General features: G+C 45.0%; 1 non-coding gene across 1 annotated transcript; it reads right to left on the reverse strand.

The window, feature by feature from the left end:
• Positions 1–1,715: 1,715 nt before the first annotated feature.
• Positions 1,716–1,790, reverse strand: Trnas-cga (transfer RNA serine (anticodon CGA)). Its single transcript has one exon. It is a non-coding gene; the product is annotated as a tRNA-Ser (tRNA).
• Positions 1,791–18,375: the final 16,585 nt, after the last annotated feature.

Here is an 18,375-nt window from a genome sequence, read left to right on the forward strand (position 1 = left end):
CTCCTATACCAACAACTCAACTTACGTAGATCTTCTCTCTTCCTGTCTCCAGAGATAAAGAAATCTTACGACCGTGTGTAACGTTCTTGCCTTCTGTTCTGCCCCCATTTGTACGTGCCCCACAGTCAGTTACAAGCAAGTAATTGAGTCGTTTCTAAATAATCGTCCAGTCCATGTAGCCATGAACATATTAATTTTAAACCTGTAACAAAACACGGTCAACTCTAGTACCATTTCCACCATAAGTAAATGTATTGTGTAAAATTGCAAGAAAAAAATTATTTTTCAAATGTAGCCAGAATCTAATGAAAAAAGTTGAAAGAAAAGGAGGAGAAGTAGGAAACCTGACACATTGCTACTGGACTGAGCCTAAGATGTCGGAATAAACAAAAGCAAGAAATATAAAACGAAAGAATAATTGTTACATGAATTCATGGAATTTTAAAACCATGCGGACTAAAGTATTATGGGCACTGGCTTTACAATACAGTAGTGTGACGCTTTCTGAGACGTAAACAATACAGACACCAGATATCTATCACATTTAAAGTTCTCTCGACGCCTAAACACTGTAGCAATGAAAATCCACCCTGTTTCCTGATTGGTCGAAACCAGCTGACATAACGAAAGGAACTTCCATGACACACATGCTTACTGCAGTGGATACACAGGGTTCCCGTCAGATCACAGAAGTTAGGCGCTGTCGGGCGTGTCCGGCACTTGGATGGGTGGCCATCCGGGCCGCCATGCGCTGTTTCCATTTTTCGGGGTGCACTCAGCCTCGTGATGCTAATTGAGGAGCTACTCGACCGAATAGTAGCGGCTCCGATCAAAGAAAACCACCCTAGCGACCGGGAAAGCGGTACGCTGGCTACACGCCTCTCCTATCCTCATCCTCAGCTGAGGTTGACACGGCGGTCAGATAGTCCCGATGGGCCAGCTGTGGCCTGAAGACGGAGTGCTTTTGTGTTTCACTGACTAGAAACACAGCCAAGAACTACGTTCATATAGGCAAATAAATGAATAAGAGTTACAAGCACTACAGTTATACAATGCTGAACAGTAAAATTAGATAAATGTATGTCTCATTGCGGAGGCAATAAAGCATGTGTAACACATATAAACGGCACGATAATGAAACCAATGACCAAGATTTTATATCACTGTGTTAGAACGATTTCTTCGTAATTTCGTGAAATTTAGCTACAAAGCCATGACAAATGGCCTTCTACATTTAATTTTCGCTGAGAAAGTTTTTCAATTTAACAGGGACTACATAAAATATTTTCTACCAAAATTAGTTTGAGTATCTGAGAAGGTTCAGAAATTACTAATATGGATGTAAACAATCAGGGTACAAATAGATGGTCAGAACAGTCTGAGAACCTGGTAAGGTTGTTGCAGAGAAGTTTGTGTTGAGAAATAATTCTTAAGAACAAAATTCGATACGTTGCGCCGATTCGGAGTTATTTAGCACTGAAATTAGTCAATCAGGTTATCGTGCGCGCAGATACCAGCAGTTGAATGCGTTAAAAGGTTGTAATGCACAGACATTTTTGGGTCTGTATATTACCAACGACTGAAATGCTAATTACAAATTAAAACGCACCTTTTCGGAAGTGATAAATTTAACTACGTTAGCAAGAGCTACGTCTTTTCGAATGGAGGGGAAAAAATAACGAAGAACTTGAAACTTCCTGGCAGATTAAAACTGTATGCTGGACCGAGACTCGAACTCGGGACCTTTGCCTTTCGCGGGCAAGTGCTCTACCAACTGAGCTACCCAAGCACAACTCAAGTCCCGTCCTCACAGCTTTACTTCCGCCAGTACCTCGTCTCCTACCTTCCAAACTTAACAGAAGCTCTCGCAGGAGACTGTTGACTGACAAAGATCGCCGACAGTTGAAGAGGGTCGTAACGTATAATAGGCAAACATCTATTCAGACCATCACACAGGAATTCCGAATTGCATCAGGGTCCACTGCAAGTAGTATGTTGAGAAAAATTGGATTTCATGGTCGAGCACCTCCTCATTAGCCATACGTCACGCCGGTAAATGCCAAACGACGCCTCGCGTGGTGTAAGGAGCGTAAACATTGAACGATTGGACAGAGGTAAAACGTAGTGGTCCGGCACGAATCACGGTACACAATGTGGCGACCTTATGACAGGGTGTGGGTATGGCGAATTCGCGGTGAACGTCATCTGCCAGCGTGTGTAGTGCCAACAGTAAAAGTCGGAGGCGGTGGTGTTATGGTGTGGTGGTGTTTTTTATGGAGGGGGCTTGCACCCCTTGTTGTTTAACGTGTCACTATCACAGCACAGGGCTACATTGATGTTTTAAGCACCTTCTAGCTTCCCACTGTTGAAAAGCAATTCAGGGATGGTGATTGCATCTTTCAACACGATCGATCACCTGTTCATAATGCACTGCCTGTGGTGGAGTGGTTAGTGTGCAATAACATCCCTGTAATGGACTGGCCTGCACAGAGTCCTGACCTGAATCCTATAAAACGCCTTTGGGATGTTTTGGAACGCCGACTTCGTGCCAGGCCTCACCGACCGTCATCGATACCTCTCCTCAGTTCAAAAATGTTTCAAATGGCACTATGGGACTTAACATCTGAGGTCATCAGTCCCCTAGAACTTAGAACTACTTAAACCTAACTAACATAAGTACATCACACACATCCATGCCCGAGGCAGGATTCGAACCTGAGACCGTAGCGGTCGCGCAGTACTAGACTGAAGCACCTCGAACCGCTCGTCCACACCAGCCGGCCTCTCCTCATTGCAGCACTCCGTGAAGAATGGGCTGCCATTCCCCAAGAAACCTACCAGTAACGGACTGAACGAATGCCTGCGAGAGTGGAAGCTGTCATCAAGGCTAAGCGTGGGCCGACGCCATATTTCATTCCAGCATTACCGATGGAGGGCGCAACAAACTTTTAAATTATTTTAAGCCAGGTGTCCGGATACTTTTGATCACATAGCGTAACAATGTAACCCATGTGGACAGAGCGAGGAAGATATAAAAAGTAGATTAGCACTGGCACAAATGGCATTCCCTGCAAAGAGAAATATACTGGCATCAAACACAGGCCTTCATTTGAGGAAGAAATTTCTGTGCACAGCATTGTATGGTAACGAACACAGATTGTTGGAAATGCGGAACAAAAGAGGATCGAAGAATTTGAGATGTGGCGCTACAGAAGAATATTGAAAATGACAGGCTGATATTAAGGAATGAGGAAGTTCTCCAGAGAGCAGGTGAGGAAATGTATATACGGGAAAAACAGGCAAGAAGAAGGACGGGATGGGAGGACAAGACATCTGGGAATAACTTCCCTGGTACTATAGGGAGCTGCAGACGGTAAACTAGAGACTGAAATACATCCAGCAAATAACTGAGGACGAAGGCTGGAATCGCTACTCTGAGCTGGAGAGGTTCACACAGCAGAGGAATTCGTGGCGGGCCGCATCAAACCAATCATAAAACTGATGACTCAAAAAAAGTAAAGTATATTTTTAAATACCTTTCGAATATTGAGTGTGTGAGTTTTGATAGAAATTCTTTGTTATGCGCCCATTCCTTGTTATGAAACTACATTTTTAGTCTGTTTGTTGTAACAATCGTAGTCGATGATGCACAACAAATTTACTTGGCATAAAGAACGCGAGGCTCGCTAATTTCACTGCACTTCTTATCTCAAGCTTTCAGCTGTAGTACCTTTCATAATATTTCTCCAAAGCTTTGTCACAACATGCACTTCAACAAGCTCATACTTTTAGTTTACTAGCAAGTGTTAAGTGGCGAAAACAGCCAGTGTAGCTGCAACTACACGCGTTCGTTGGCCAACAACGACGTCTAACTCAGTTTGGCGTCTTTTCACACTGCTGTTTATCGACACAGTCCTCGCAGATTATCTGTATCATTAGACCTTTTTTGGCTTTTCCGTTCAGGTCTACCATTTCGACACAGGTGTTTAAAAAAGTGTCACACGTCACATGCTCCTGCAGGAACTACTATTGATCAAATATTGACGAACAAACAAACACCGTCTGAACAGGCCTTGAAGGCTCAACAGTATCGACCGGCCACCTTGTCATCCTCAGCCCTTAGGCGTCACAGAATGCTGATACGAAGAGGCATGTGATCAGCACACCGCCCTCCCGGCCGCTGTCAGTTTCGTGATCGTTGCCGCAACTCATCAGTCAAGTAGCTCCTCAATTGCCCTCACAAAGCCTGAGTGCACCAAGCTTGCCAACAGCACTCGCAGACCCGTAACGTGACCCATCAAGGTGCTAGTCAGGTCCAACAGCGCTTAACTTCGATGATCTGATGGGGACAGGTGTTACCACTGCGGCAAGGTCGTTGGCAAATATTGATGAAAGGTACTATAACTTTATGTCGTGAAACCAACACCTGTTGAGATACGGGACAATCTGTCATGTCATTCCCAATTTCTTTTGTGCAGGAGGAGACATGCCTTTAAAAGTAGCCATAAACAGAAATCCAAAGAACTGAAGAGCGGTGAACATGGAGGCCATGCTACCCCATTTCCTCGAGCAAGACACCGTTCATACAATTTGCGGCGAGGTACCGTCACGCAATCAGTAGAAAATGGGCTGGTGCCACGTCGTGCATAAATCACGCTCGTGGCCTGTAGAAAGGTGAAATGAGTCTGGAATATAAATAAATACTCGCGTATATGTTGCAAGAAAAAGGCCTTTCAATTTATTTTATTATGTACACTCGCCGTGGTTGGGTACCAACATGACTCTTGCTCGACATGCGCCCCGACAAGCGGGAGTGATGGTTTGGGGTACCATTCCTTTCCATAGAAGAACCTCTTCGATTGTCAACCGCGGTATCCTTACACCACAGCGGTACCTTAACAATATCCTACGCCCAAATTTGTTGCCCTTCAAGGAAGGACATCCTGGGCTTACATTTCAGCAAAGCGAGATATTCTGCTGCTTGTCTTCGTACTTGTCATATACTACCTTAGCAAAGTCTCCGCATCTCTCCCTAACTGAGAATGTTTGGAGCTCTCTAACCAACTCCGGATTTTGAAGATCCAACGCGCCAGCTGGACTGAATTTGGCACAGTATCCACGAGAAGGACATCCAACAGACCTATTAGTCAATGGCTAGCCAAATAACGGCTTGTTTAAAGGCGAGAGGTGGACCAACGCGTTATTGACTTTCCCAATTTGAGACGCACTTTCCCTTCAATAAATCAACCACTTTATCTGAAACTGTAACACAGGTCAAAGAGGGAAAAACTTATTTGCTGAAAATACCTTATTCTTATGCTCTTAGGGTGGGAAAAAAATCTGTATCACCCACCATTTCGTCACATTTTACAGTTAAATTTTTCAAATTAAGCGATTTTTTAAAGAATTTAACAGCTATTATAAAGTTAAAATATTTTAAAAAGGAGGTGGACGTTGGTAGCACTGCTCAAAAACATTTTCTGGCAAAAAAGGTCGATTCTATTTTTGTGTAAACTGATGGTGTTTTGTTTACTGTCAACCTAATCTCGCTTTCCGTTTCCTGTACATGTGCCCAGTGCAATGTCTAATCGTGGTTGTAGAAACTCTGCTGACAGTTTTTGTTGTATTTGTGGTGAATTTTAAACATCAAAGAAACCTTACATACTTTGTGAAAAAGGTTTATCTATCATACTTTGGATCTAAGCTTTGTGATCAAGATAAATCTTGGGTGCTGCCTAACGTATGCTATGTGTGTGTGTCGAAGATCTGAAAATATGGTCCAAAAAGGAGAAAAAATGCCGTTAGATTTCCTGTTCCTATGATATGGAGGGAGCCAAGAAATCATTCTGATGATTGCTACTTTTGCAAAGTTGATATTACTGGTCATAATTCGAAAAACAAGAAAGTAATTAGCTACCCTAACCTTCCGTCCGCCATCCGACCAGTAGGGCAAGGTGTAGATTTCCCGGTCCTGAACCATCAGATGATTTAAATTCTATTCCAACACAAGTATTTTCTTATTACGATCTGATTTAGATGAACTAGATAATGATGGTTTCAATTGTAATACAGAAGGTCTAGAGCCCAAATTGTTTACTCATACCGAACTTAACGATATGATAAGGGATCTGGGCTTAACGAAAGAAAAAGCTGAAAGAACTTATTGGCAGTTGGAACCAGCAAATACGTGTATAGAAAGAGAGAGCAGCAATTTTCCTGGTTTTTTCGACAAGATGATTTAGTGTACTGCTCAGACATTCCCAGTCTATTGAATGAGTCTGATATTTAATACAAAAAGGAAGACTGGAGGCTCTTTATTGATTCATCCAAAATTAGTTTAAAGGCTGTTTTATTACACATTGGTAACATGTATGCATCTATACCTGTTGGACATTCTGTACATATGAAAGAAAGCTGTGAAAAACGTAGAAATAGTGCTAAATAAAACAGGCTATTCTGCTCATGGTTGGATGATATGTGGCGATCTAAAGGTAACATGCATGCTCCTTGGTCAGCAAGGTGGCTCTACCAAATTTCCATGTTTCTTGTGTTAATGGGACAGCACTGAGGCATTATTCTACTTATAACTTCGAACATACACAACACTTTCTATGCTCACACATACTAATGTCACGTGGCGCGGTTTCAACCAGTCCTGAACTGCGGACGGCAGCAAACGCAGGGGAAAAGGATTGCCATACTTTCCCTACACAGAGCTTTATACAGTGCAGGTCCCCAGCGCCCAGAAGATGTTCAGCAAGACCAACTCGAAAGTCATAAGAGCAGCAGAAGAAACCTCCGGCCCGTTGCCCCGTAGACTTGCGCTGTCCGTACTCCTTCACACACTGCTCAACCCTAAAAAACCTCTCAATTGCGCCCACGGCAGACGTGCCGCGCCCCCTCACGCCAAACATTTTTTTCCAGGAACGTGGCACGAGCTGTCGATCATGTAACGGTTGATTGTTAATTGGGATCTCCATTCACTCACATATTAAAGTAGTTTACTTTAGAAATCAATGAACTACATCTCCGTAGCCTTTTAGGATGTATCTCACAATACAACGCGTAAATCAGGTACACAAATATATCCTACGTCATGGACTAATTCCTGGGAAGCCGATTTAACGAAGGAAACAGAGAAAATTTCCCCACATTTCGAGTTTCAGGAAATGCGACGCATTGCCTTCCAAACTTCCCAGGATCTCGTCTACATACCACGCCGGTTTAGGAATCCAAGAAGACAAGATATATTAGTGGATTGTTTCCAGAATTGATTATTCGCTAACGAAGGATACTGTGCTGAAACTGTAGTGGACTGGCCAGACAGCCAATCCACTATGACCGGTAGCCGAAAGGCACGCGTTTAAGCTCACGCAGGCTGGCGTGAGGTCTGGAACAGGTCAGAGAAATAAGACTAGGAAAACAGGAGGTAACTGGTAGAATACTTAACTTTAATCCATAATTCGTGTACATCGCTCTTGATGAAACATAATTATAATCTCAATGTAACTGGTAATGGCGCCTTGCTAGGTCGTAGCAAATGACGTAGCTGAAGGCTATGCTAACTATCGTCTCGGCAAATGAGAGCGTATTTGTCAGTGTAGCATCGCTAGCAAAGTCTGCTGTACAACTGGGGCGAGTGCTAGGAAGACTCTCTAGACCTGCCGTGTGGCGGCGCTCGGTCTGCAATCACTGACAGTGGCGACGCGTGGGTCCGACGTATACTAACGGACCGCGGCCGATTTAAAGGCTACCACCTAGCAAGTGTGGTGTCTGGGGGTGACACCACAGAAACAACTTAGCCATAATCTAGGGGACTGTTTTAAAACTTTCTGACAGAGCAAAACTGTAATACGGCGGAACTCTAAAACGGAGCCACTTCTTTTGAAGGCAATACTAACACAACAGAGCTGTCCAAACATGACTCACGTTTGCCACTTCACAGCCTTTCCTTTCCATAACATCTCTCCTCCTTAATTTTCGTTTGCAGCGCTGTTATCGACTGAGCTACGAAGACCCTCACATACAATTGACGGGAAAGATCGGAACACCAAGAAGGAGTTGTGTTACATTAAAGAAAGTTGGCATGCGTGTGTCTACATCAGGAAAATGTTGTCTCTTCAGATTTCGCGCCAGTCGCTTACGAGTGGCGCTATTAGGGCCAGTGTACGGATGCAGGTCATGTTTGATTTAGATACGCACTATAACGATCATGAGTGTTAGCTGTCTTTGATATTCGACGTGGTGAACTAATGTTAGTCTAGAATGACATTAAGGCAACAAAGACGCTATTATTAACGCACCGCTCAGTTTGAACGAGGTCGTGTAATAGGGCTAAGAGAAGCTGGATGCTCCTTCGGCGGTATTGTACAAAAACTTGTCAGGAATGTAGCCATGGCACATGACTGCTCGCAGAGGTGGACACGAAAATGTAAGATCGCAAGAAAACCGGCCACCCGACGGCCACGTGGCATTACCAAGAGGTAAGACTACCGTGTTTGACGTATGGCTCTGGCGCGTCGTACTGCATCTGTAGCAGCAATTTGAACACCAGTTGGCACCACAGTGGCACAACGAACAGCCGCAGATCGGTTACTTCAAGGACAGCTCCGAGCCAGACGGCCTGTAGCGTGCATTTCTCTGACCCCAAACCACCGCCATTTGTGACTCCAGTGGCGTCAAGCGAGAGCTCGTTGTAGTGCAGGGTCTGTTGTGCTTTTGATGAAAGCTAGTTCTGCCTCGGTGCCAGTGATGACTGTGTGTTGGTTAGAAGGAGGTAGATTGAGGACAGGCAGCCAACATATCTGCACGCTAGACACATTGGATCTAAATCTGGAGTTATGGTTCCCGGTGCGATTTCGTATGACAGCAGGAACACTCTGGTGGTTAACCCACGCATGCTGACTCTAAATTTTTAAGCAGTCTGCTGATTCAACTCGTTGCGCTGCCATTCGTGAACAGCAGTCCCAGGGTGTCTCCAGACAGTATAACGTTCGTTCACGTGCTGCTGTTGTAGCGGCAGGCAGCCAACTTGTGTGCACGCTAGACACATTGGATGTAAACCCGGAGTTATGGTCTCGGGTGCGATTTCGTATGACAGCGGAAGCACTCTCGTCGTTATCCCACGCATTCCGACTGCAGATTTGTACGCCGTCTGCTGATTCAACTCACTGCGCTGCCATTCATGAACAGCAGTCCCAGGGTGTCTCCAGACAGTATAACGTTCGTTCACGTGCCGCTGTTGTAGCCCAACATGCTCTACTGAGTGCCGACATGGTTGCCTTGTTATGCTCGATCATCAGACCTGTCTCCAACGGAGCACATCCTGGACATCATCGTACGTCAACTCCAGCGTTATTCACAGCGTTAACCGTCCATTTATTGACCGACCAACTGCAACAGGCATAGAATTCCATTCCGCATATCGACATCCGGCACCTTTACAACACATGCACGTTTGCATACTTGCATTCATCATTCTGGCTGTTACACCGGTTATTAATATATCCGCAACGAAATGATGGCTGACATAGTGTTTAGTGTATCTGGGATTGTAAAACAGTTAAGATCCTTAGACGTCAGAAGGGCATGTGGCCCAGACGGTATCCCCGTAAGATTTTATCTTGACTAAGCCACAAATATAGCACCATTCTTATCCGTCCTATATCAGAGATCATTGGAGCAGAGGAAAGTTCTACGGGACTGGAAGAAGGCCCAGGTCATAGCAATCTATAAAAAGGGTAGAAAATCGGATGCACATAATTACCAGCTAATTTCACTGACATCGATTTGTTGTAGAATCATGGAACTTATTTTGTGTTCAGACATAATGACCTTTCTAGACTCTGAGAAGCTCATCTGCAGAAACCAGCACGGTTTTAGGAAACAGCGGTCATGCGAGTCAAGCTGGCCCTCTTTGTGCATGATTTACAACAGTCTCTAGATGCCGGCTCCCAGGTTGATGCCATATTTCTCGACTTTCGATAGGTGTTCGACTCAGATCCGCACTGTCGCTTGCTACAAAAAGCGCGCGCTTACGGTCTATCCAATGACATATGCGGTTGGATAGAATGTTTTCTATCAGACAGGGAGCAGTATGTCGTCCTGAATGGGATAACTTCAACAGAAACAAGGGTAACTGCAGGTGTGCCCCAGGGCAGCGTAATAGATCTTCTGCGTCTTACGATTTGCATAGACAATCTGGTTGATGGTATTGACAGCGGCCTTAGACTGTTTGCCAATGATGCTGTAGTCTACAGGAAAGTAGTATCACACGACAGTTGTGAACAAATCAATGTGGATTTGCAGAAAATAAATGCGTAGTGTAATGACTGGCAGTTATCTCTCAGTATTAGTAAGTGTAACCTACTGCGAAAATCCCCATTAATGTATGAGAACAAAATAAATGATCAGTCTTTCGAAGCGGTAACATCAGTCAAGAATATGCTTGTGACTATTCGAAATGATATCAAATGGAATGATCAGATTACACAAGTAACGGGTAAGGCGAACTCTAAATTCCGGTTTATTGATAGAATCCTGAAGCGATGCAGCCCTTCAACAAAGGAAGTAGCTTACAATACGTTAGTTCGTCCAGTCTTAGAGTATTGTTCGTCCGTATTGGACCCTTACCAGTTGGGTCTGATTCAAGAGATTGAGAAGGTCCAAAGAAGAGTGGCAATATTCGTGACTGGTACATTTAGCCATCGCGAGAGCGTTACATATCTCATAGAAATTTGAAGTGAGACACTCTTGCAGATAGACGACTCGCTAAACAGAAGGGGCTGCTCTCTAAATTTCCGAAATCCAACATTCGGCGAGGATGTAGAGCATCTATTATTACCACCAACTTTCAAATCGCGTAATGATCATCATTCAAAGATAAGGGAAGTAAGAGCACGTACTGAGGCGTTCAGACAGTCGTTTTTCCCTCGCGCGATCCGCGAGTGGAACATATGGGGGGATTTGACTTTGGCGCGAATTGTGCCTTCCGCCACACACCGCTTGGTGGCTAGCGGAGTATACAGGCTGTTACAAAAAGGTACGGCCAAACTTTCAGGAAACATTCCTCACACACAAAGAAAGAAAATTTGTTATGTGGATATGTGTCCGGAAACGCTTACTTTCCATGTTAGAGCTCATTTTATTACTCCTTTTCAAATCACATTAATCATGGAATGGGAACACACAGCAACAGAACTTACCAGCGTGACTTCAAACACTTTGTTACAGGAAATGTTCAAAATGTCCTCCGTTAGCAAGGATACATGCATCCACCCTCCGTCGCATGGAATCCCTGATGCGCTGATGCAGCCCTGGAGAATGGCGTATTGTATCACAGCCGTCCACAATACGAGCACGAAGAGTCTCTACATTTGGTACCGGGGTTGCGTAGACAAGAGCTTTCAAATGCCCCCATAAATGAAAGTCAAGAGGGTTGAAGTCAGGAGAGCGTGGAGGCCATGGAATTGGTCCGCCTCTACCAATCCATCGGTCACCGAATCTGTTGTTGAGAAGCGTACGAACACTTCGACTGAAATGTGCAGGAGCTCCATCGTGCATGGACCACATGTTGTGTCGTACTTGTAAAGGTACATGGTCTAGCAGCACAGGTAGAGTATCCCGTATGAAATCATGATAACGTGCTCCATTGAGCGTAGGTGGAAGAACAAACTAAAATGAGCTCTAAGATGGAAATTAAGCGTTTCTGGACACATCTCCACATAACATGTTTTCTTTATTTGTGTGTGAGGAATGTTTCCTGAAAGTTTGGGCGTACCTTTTTGTAACACCCTGTATATGTAGATGTAGATTTCGCATTTCCAATAGCTTATTTCACCGTTACATTAACATCTGATTTTGCAATGTTAGGCACTCAAATATGTTTGTATGTATTATCGTAATTTGATTACTCTACATTAATTAAATTTTGGTGCTGCGATTTCTTTTCCGTCAGTGTATTTACCTCCCGCCTGTACTTACCTGCAAGGCACGACTTACGAACCACTCTCACAGCTTTATTGCCGACAGTACCTACCTGCTAGGAGAGAAGTACTGGTCGGACGTAAAGTTGTGAGGACGCCTCGTAAGCCGTAGGTGGTTAGCTCAGTAGGTAAGAGCACTGGTCGCAAAAGGAAAGGTCCGAATTCGAGTCCTAGTAGGCACAGAGTTTCAGTCTGCAAAGAAGTTTAAAGAATGAGCACACTCCTCCTGAGAGAGTATAGTATGGTCTGTAAGGGCGGCCTTGTTAGCGAACAATCTGAGACAGAGGCGTCCTCATTCTAAGCACGTGATTGCCTTTATGCTCCCCGATGCTACGGAGTCCTCCGACGGGGAAATTCTGCGAAACGCGTGCGCCAATACTAGTTTTCGTTAAAACTGTTAATGGTCCCAGCGGGGCCAGTTGCCAGAAGTGCCTTCATGGGCTTAATGGAAATCTCAACCCTTTGCAGTAATAAAACCGTGCGCCCCGTGGCGCTGCCGGCCGGTCTTCAATTGCGCCGCCATAAAAGTCCCACCGCGCCCGAGGCGCCATTTTTACCGCAGCCCTTCCCCCACCCCTCCCCCCTCCGATCCCGTTGCCTTCTAATTAGCTCAAACTCGCGTAAGACGGCAGCCGAGCGCCGGGCGTCTTCCGACAGCCGACCCGCTAAGTACTGCTCGCCGCCCACGCGGGCTTGCCACTACTCGGTGTGCCTCATTATCTGAATTCTCGGTAGAACAATAGCACTAATTAATGGCAGTGCTCCAAGTCGCTTCAGCGGGCCCGAGGGGGAGGAGGGGGTGCGTCTTGGGCTCTCCTTGATGGAATTATAGCCCATTATGAAAATGTGGGAAGATGGAGTAGGCGAAAGAGTGATTATTGCGAGCTCCAGGGACTTGCGGAAGCGGGGAGCAACTTGCGCCGCGCCGAGGGTACATTCCTGATTAAACTGTGTTTTAATCCCGCCTTCGTTAACTGCCTTGAGAAGTAGGTTAAGAGTTTCTATTTAGGCACGGCGGTGGCTGGGGCGGAGCTCCCTATCCGCGAGCCTACGTGGCGCTACCGTCTATTCAGGACTAGAGCTCTGTAGGCCATCATTTTCCTCGCTGCCAGGCACCGTCTGCTGTTTGTGACTGGCTTAAGTCGTGTCACGTGACTTTTCTGTTCATTGTGAGCATTTCCGTTAAGTGTACGGCATTCTTGGAATTTCCCACTGAAGTAGTGCCACACCGCTCTGCTTTCGGCTACACGTTTCCAGGCCAGAAGCTGAAGGGAGACATTCAGCAAGAACAGTTTTTATGTAATAATCGTACGACTTTGACAAATTTGTGACAAAATAGTTTCGAGGCATTCCCTGGGTGATATCGACATTCTGGAAGGCAAACTGGATCAGCGTAAGTACGAGGGCTATTCAGAAAGTAGGGAACGTTTTGGCATTAAAAAAAAACTAAGTATAAGAAATACATGCCGGCCGAAGTGGCCGTGCGGTTAAAGGCGCTGCAGTCTGGAACCGCAAGACCGCTACGGTCGCAGGTTCGAATCCTGCCTCGGGCATGGATGTTTGTGATGTCCTTAGGTTAGTTAGGTTTAACTAGTTCTAAATTCTAGGGGACTAATGACCTCAGCAGTTGAGTCCCATAGTGCTCAGAGCCATTTGAACCATTTTTTTGAAATACATTATATTATACACGTCTGAAAGAGCGACTGACATACTACTTTTCCACATAGTCACCAAACACATCGAGGCACTTATCATAGCGGTGGACAAGCTTTGAAAGACCTCCGTCGTAAAATTCTGCCGCATGAGACTTCAGCCAGTGAGTCACGCCCTCCTGGAGTTCCACGTCGTCATCAAAGTGCTGCGTTGCAAGCCAGTTCTTCACCTTGGGAAGCAAGAGAAAGTCGCTTGGTGCAAGATCGGGGCTGTAGGGCGTATGAGGGAAAATTTCCCATTTGAATGACTTAAGGAGTTCTTTAGTGCGGTTTGCCGTGAGACGTCGGACATTGTAGCGCAAAAACAAAATTTTGCACGTCAGCTTTCAAAAATGGCTCTGAGCACTATGGGACTCAACTGCTGAGGTCATTAGTCCCCTAGAACTTAGAACTAGTTAAACCTAACTAACCTAAGAACATCACAAACATCCATGCCCGAGGCAGGATTCGAACCTGCGACCGTAGCGGTCTTGCGGTTCCAGACTGCAGCGCCTTTAACCGCACGGCCACTTCGGCCGGCTACACGCCAGCTTTCCTCGGTGTTTGTTTTGAACAGCTCTTCTAAGGCTGTGCAAAGTTTGACAGTATGAGACAGAATTTATGGTTGCTCCATGTTCGAGAAAATCAATAGGAAGCACACCTTGCCTAACCCAAAACTCTATCGCCGTCAATTTTTTGGCTGACAAGGTTTGCAAATATTTTCTTGTGTTGAGTGGTACTTAAGATAGGTAAATAAATTAGTGAAATCAATGTGAAGTGAAGTACAAATTAGAAAATAAATGAAAAACTTAGTTTAGTTTAGAAGAATTACACACTGGCAAACAGCAGGCAGAGCAGCAGTGACAGAAGAGCCAATGACCAAGAAGTCAGCACATTGAGGAGAAGCCATCGCCCTCCCCACATAAGCGGACGCTGCCGATTTAGCCGTCACGGCATCGCCCGACTGGCTCACGTGTTTCTCAATTGTCACATGTGATCAAAGGCCCTCGCCTACATTTCAAGAGCCAGTGATCGACGTTAAGAAGATTCTTCAAGAAGCTTTTCAATGTGACAGAAGAGGCAATGCCCGTGAAGTCGTTCACTTCCAGTGAACTAAAGTGAATAAATACGCGAGACGCAGTGGGCCCGACAGAAGAGTAGTTTTCAGTTCAGTTTCGGAGCTGAAGACCGTCATGCAGGAAGAGATTACATCGTACGCAGAAGCACGAAGTCCGCCGCTGTAATGGAATAGCAAGCAGCAGCCTCGCCGCCAGAATACAGAAGTTAGAAGGTTCAAAAATGGTTCAAATGGCTCTGAGCACTATGGGACTTAACATCTATGGTCATCAGTCCCCAAGAACTTAGAACTACTTAAACCTAACTAACCTAAGAACATCACACACATCCATGCCCGAGGCAGGATTCGAACCTGCGACCGTAGCAGTCGCGCGGCTCCGGACTGAGCGCCTAGAACCCCTAGACCACCGCGGGCGGGGAAAAGTTAGAAGGTATTTGATTTTTACGTACCCGGGTGACTCGTGAGGACGGGAAGGAGACGGCCTCACATCAGCAGTCACCTGTGAGCTGGGATGAAGATCGGACAGCCGAAGACTGGCAAGCTGGAGTCCGTTGTTCGAGTCCGGGACACTGGCATTCCTCCGCCGCGCCGCTCCGCCGGCCGACGCACAACACTGACACACGCGGCCGCTTAGACAAGGGAAACACCGGGACGCAACATCCAAGGTATCACCATCCGATGCACGACTTCGTTCTCAATAATTAAACGGGCCATCGCACGAGGCGCGTCTCCAGTCAACTGGGCGAGATACAGACCGCCAGGCGTAATTAGACGCCGCCGCTGTCGCAGCAGAGGCTTCGCAACCAACACAGCTGCCGCTCTCCCAGCCAGAACAATCGAGTAAGGAAACAGTTATACAAAACTTTCAATAAGTGTTATCTTATGTGGAAATGCTGTTTCATTCTACCTCATACCCGAACCAAGGAAGAACCCACCCTGCCCACATGTTGTTAAGAAAGAAAAAGTAACTTATTTAGTGTTTTTCACCCTGACATAATGCTTTAGAATTAAATGCCCTTTGCAGTAATGCTCATCCTGACAATTGACTAGCATCAAAAGAGAAAACCCAGTTACATTTAGTGTCAGAAGTGTTACACTTAATTTGGGGAGGGGGGGGGGGGGGGGACTTGTGTGCACCCACTTCATGGAGTGTAATTTTGTCCCGCAATTGACGTGTTTCACTCAAGTCTCGTCACCAGTTATGACTCGATCCAGTAATGAATCACCATGTTTGTGGTAGGCCTCCAGAAATGTCAACATGGCCCCCATTCGCTGTTCTTTATGGTGCTCTGTAAGCATTTTGGGCACACATCGCACACAAAATTTGTGGTAGACAAGCTTTAGAGCGAAAATTTCAAACAATAAAGTCCGTGAAACTTGTGGAAAAGAAAGCGAAAGCTCCGTTATTGTGAAACGACAGTTTTCACGAATCGTTGCATCAACTTTAGCTACAAGATCGTCAGTCACAATGCTCGGGAGTTCACCCTTCTCTTCATCATAAACGTTGGTTCGGCCATTTTTAAATCGAATGCACCGTTTCCGGGTGGAACGTTCACTCATTAAGTTGTTTCCGTACGCTTCGCACAGTTCACGATAAATTTCTATAGGTTTTAGGTTTTTTGCCAACAAAAACCGTATCACAGACCGCACCTCAAAACTGGTGGGATTTTCGATTGCAGTGCACATTTCAAATTCGAATATCGAAAGAACCAGATGCGCAGAGACGTTCCCGCTGTCACGGATGGATGCCGACTGAGCTGCCGAGCATGCACATACCAAAATATACGCGATCGGCGCCCACCTAGCGGCATCAGACAGAGACGTTGCCTACTTTCTGAATAGCCCTCGCATGCATCTATTCTTGGGAGCCGCGTCCACTCCTACATGCAGTTTGCTTTTTCTGGGCACGATGGCATCTACCAGCTGGACACTGCAACGTGTCACACAGCTCGCAGTGCCCGAAGAGCACCAGAATAAGTTTACCATACTCTGCTGGCCACCAAACTCCCCGGATTTAAATCCAATTGAGAATCTGTGGGACCACCTCGATGGGGCAGTTCACACATTCTCAGCTTCGATAAAAATACAATATTCTTGCACATATATATAATACACAGTGATCGTGTTTCGGTAATAAACGAGAGCTTACGAAAGTACTTTAATGATAAATCTTGCAGGAGAAAAAAGACTTTAGGTCTTAAAAATTAAATAAACCTTACAGCTGGAGGAGCATGGTTTCTACACAGGTAAACTATTCTTTTTGGCTAATTCGTTTTACATTCGCTCAATGAAACCTCCTTCACAAGAGTTGTGTCTGTCCACATTTGGCCTCCCTAAAAACGATGTTTTCCTCCCGAATATGCGTTCCCCTTTTTTGTTAGCGTTGCTAAGGCCTCGACATGAACAGTTTAAAGCCATTTACACAACGTATTTATCTTCGCTTCCGTAACGTAAATTTTACATCTATCGCTTTTGATGTTCATAAATGACAACAGCAAGATAACAGGGGTTTTATCTCCATTAGACTCTTTTCTTACACATTTTTGTTTTTGAGGATTCGAATGCTCACCAATTGAAGCTAGTGGTCTACATTAGCAGTAGCTCAGGCAGCTTAGCTCGAGTCTTTAATGCGCTGTTGGCCATTAAATACTACTTATTTTCCTTATACAGGATAGCAGATACAATTTATGATTTGGGGGTACAAATGCTGCGAAATTCAGTAGCAACAACAGCTCTGACCTGGATGCGCATCGAGTTGAACTAGGTTTGTTTTTTCATCCTACTTCAACTCTACGTAAGGGTTCATATCGAGGTAGGTGGAGAATGGCATGGGTAATATATACCTTGCGTTGCCTCGCCGAAAGATGACGTCGTAGAGACCTCGAACAGAGGGCACAGTTATCAGCCTTAACCTATCATAAATGTAACTCTTGTTGTTTAAATTTGTGGCTGTACGAACCGAAGGTGATTATTTCACAGGTTTCAAATGACAACGGCGAATGCATCGTGACATTGTTCTTTCTCCTTGGTATCTACACAAAGGGATCATTTCATCGTGATGCAGAACTTTTCTTATAGAGAGTTTTATTTAGAACTGGGGAATCTATGAGAGAGGGGCCAATGGTATGATTACTTGGCGGCGCAAGATGCAGTCGGTTGTAATAGGAGACAGATTTCATGACGCCAAGGCAGCGCTTCTGATGTATTATTCGGTAACAAATTAAATCAAACCCCCTGCCTTTACAGCTGTGTATTTAAATACTGAAACAAACGAATTAATTTTCTGTGAATCACTTGATCTATTCGACAAAAAGAGGGATTAGGGAAAGATTATTCGCATATCGGTGTTTGGGAAATAACAAGTCCATAAAAATATGTTTCAACTTTTTCATTTAAGAGAGACTTACCTGAGTTCATTTATTCCTGCTTGGTTGTTCATCGATTAGTAGTAACACCATCTTCCGACTCCCATAATTTTTTTCTTATGTGTCAGTGAGACTAATAAGTTTTCATTGTACTGGGCACAAAGATTACAATATGAACACTGTTCGGCATGTCGAATGTTTGTTCTTCTATTAGCAACATAAGAACTGAACACTGAATATATAAATATGAATGCAAC

Source organism: Schistocerca serialis, chromosome 2 (genome assembly GCF_023864345.2).
Source record: "Schistocerca serialis cubense isolate TAMUIC-IGC-003099 chromosome 2, iqSchSeri2.2, whole genome shotgun sequence".
Classification (NCBI taxonomy): Eukaryota; Metazoa; Arthropoda; class Insecta; order Orthoptera; family Acrididae; genus Schistocerca; species Schistocerca serialis.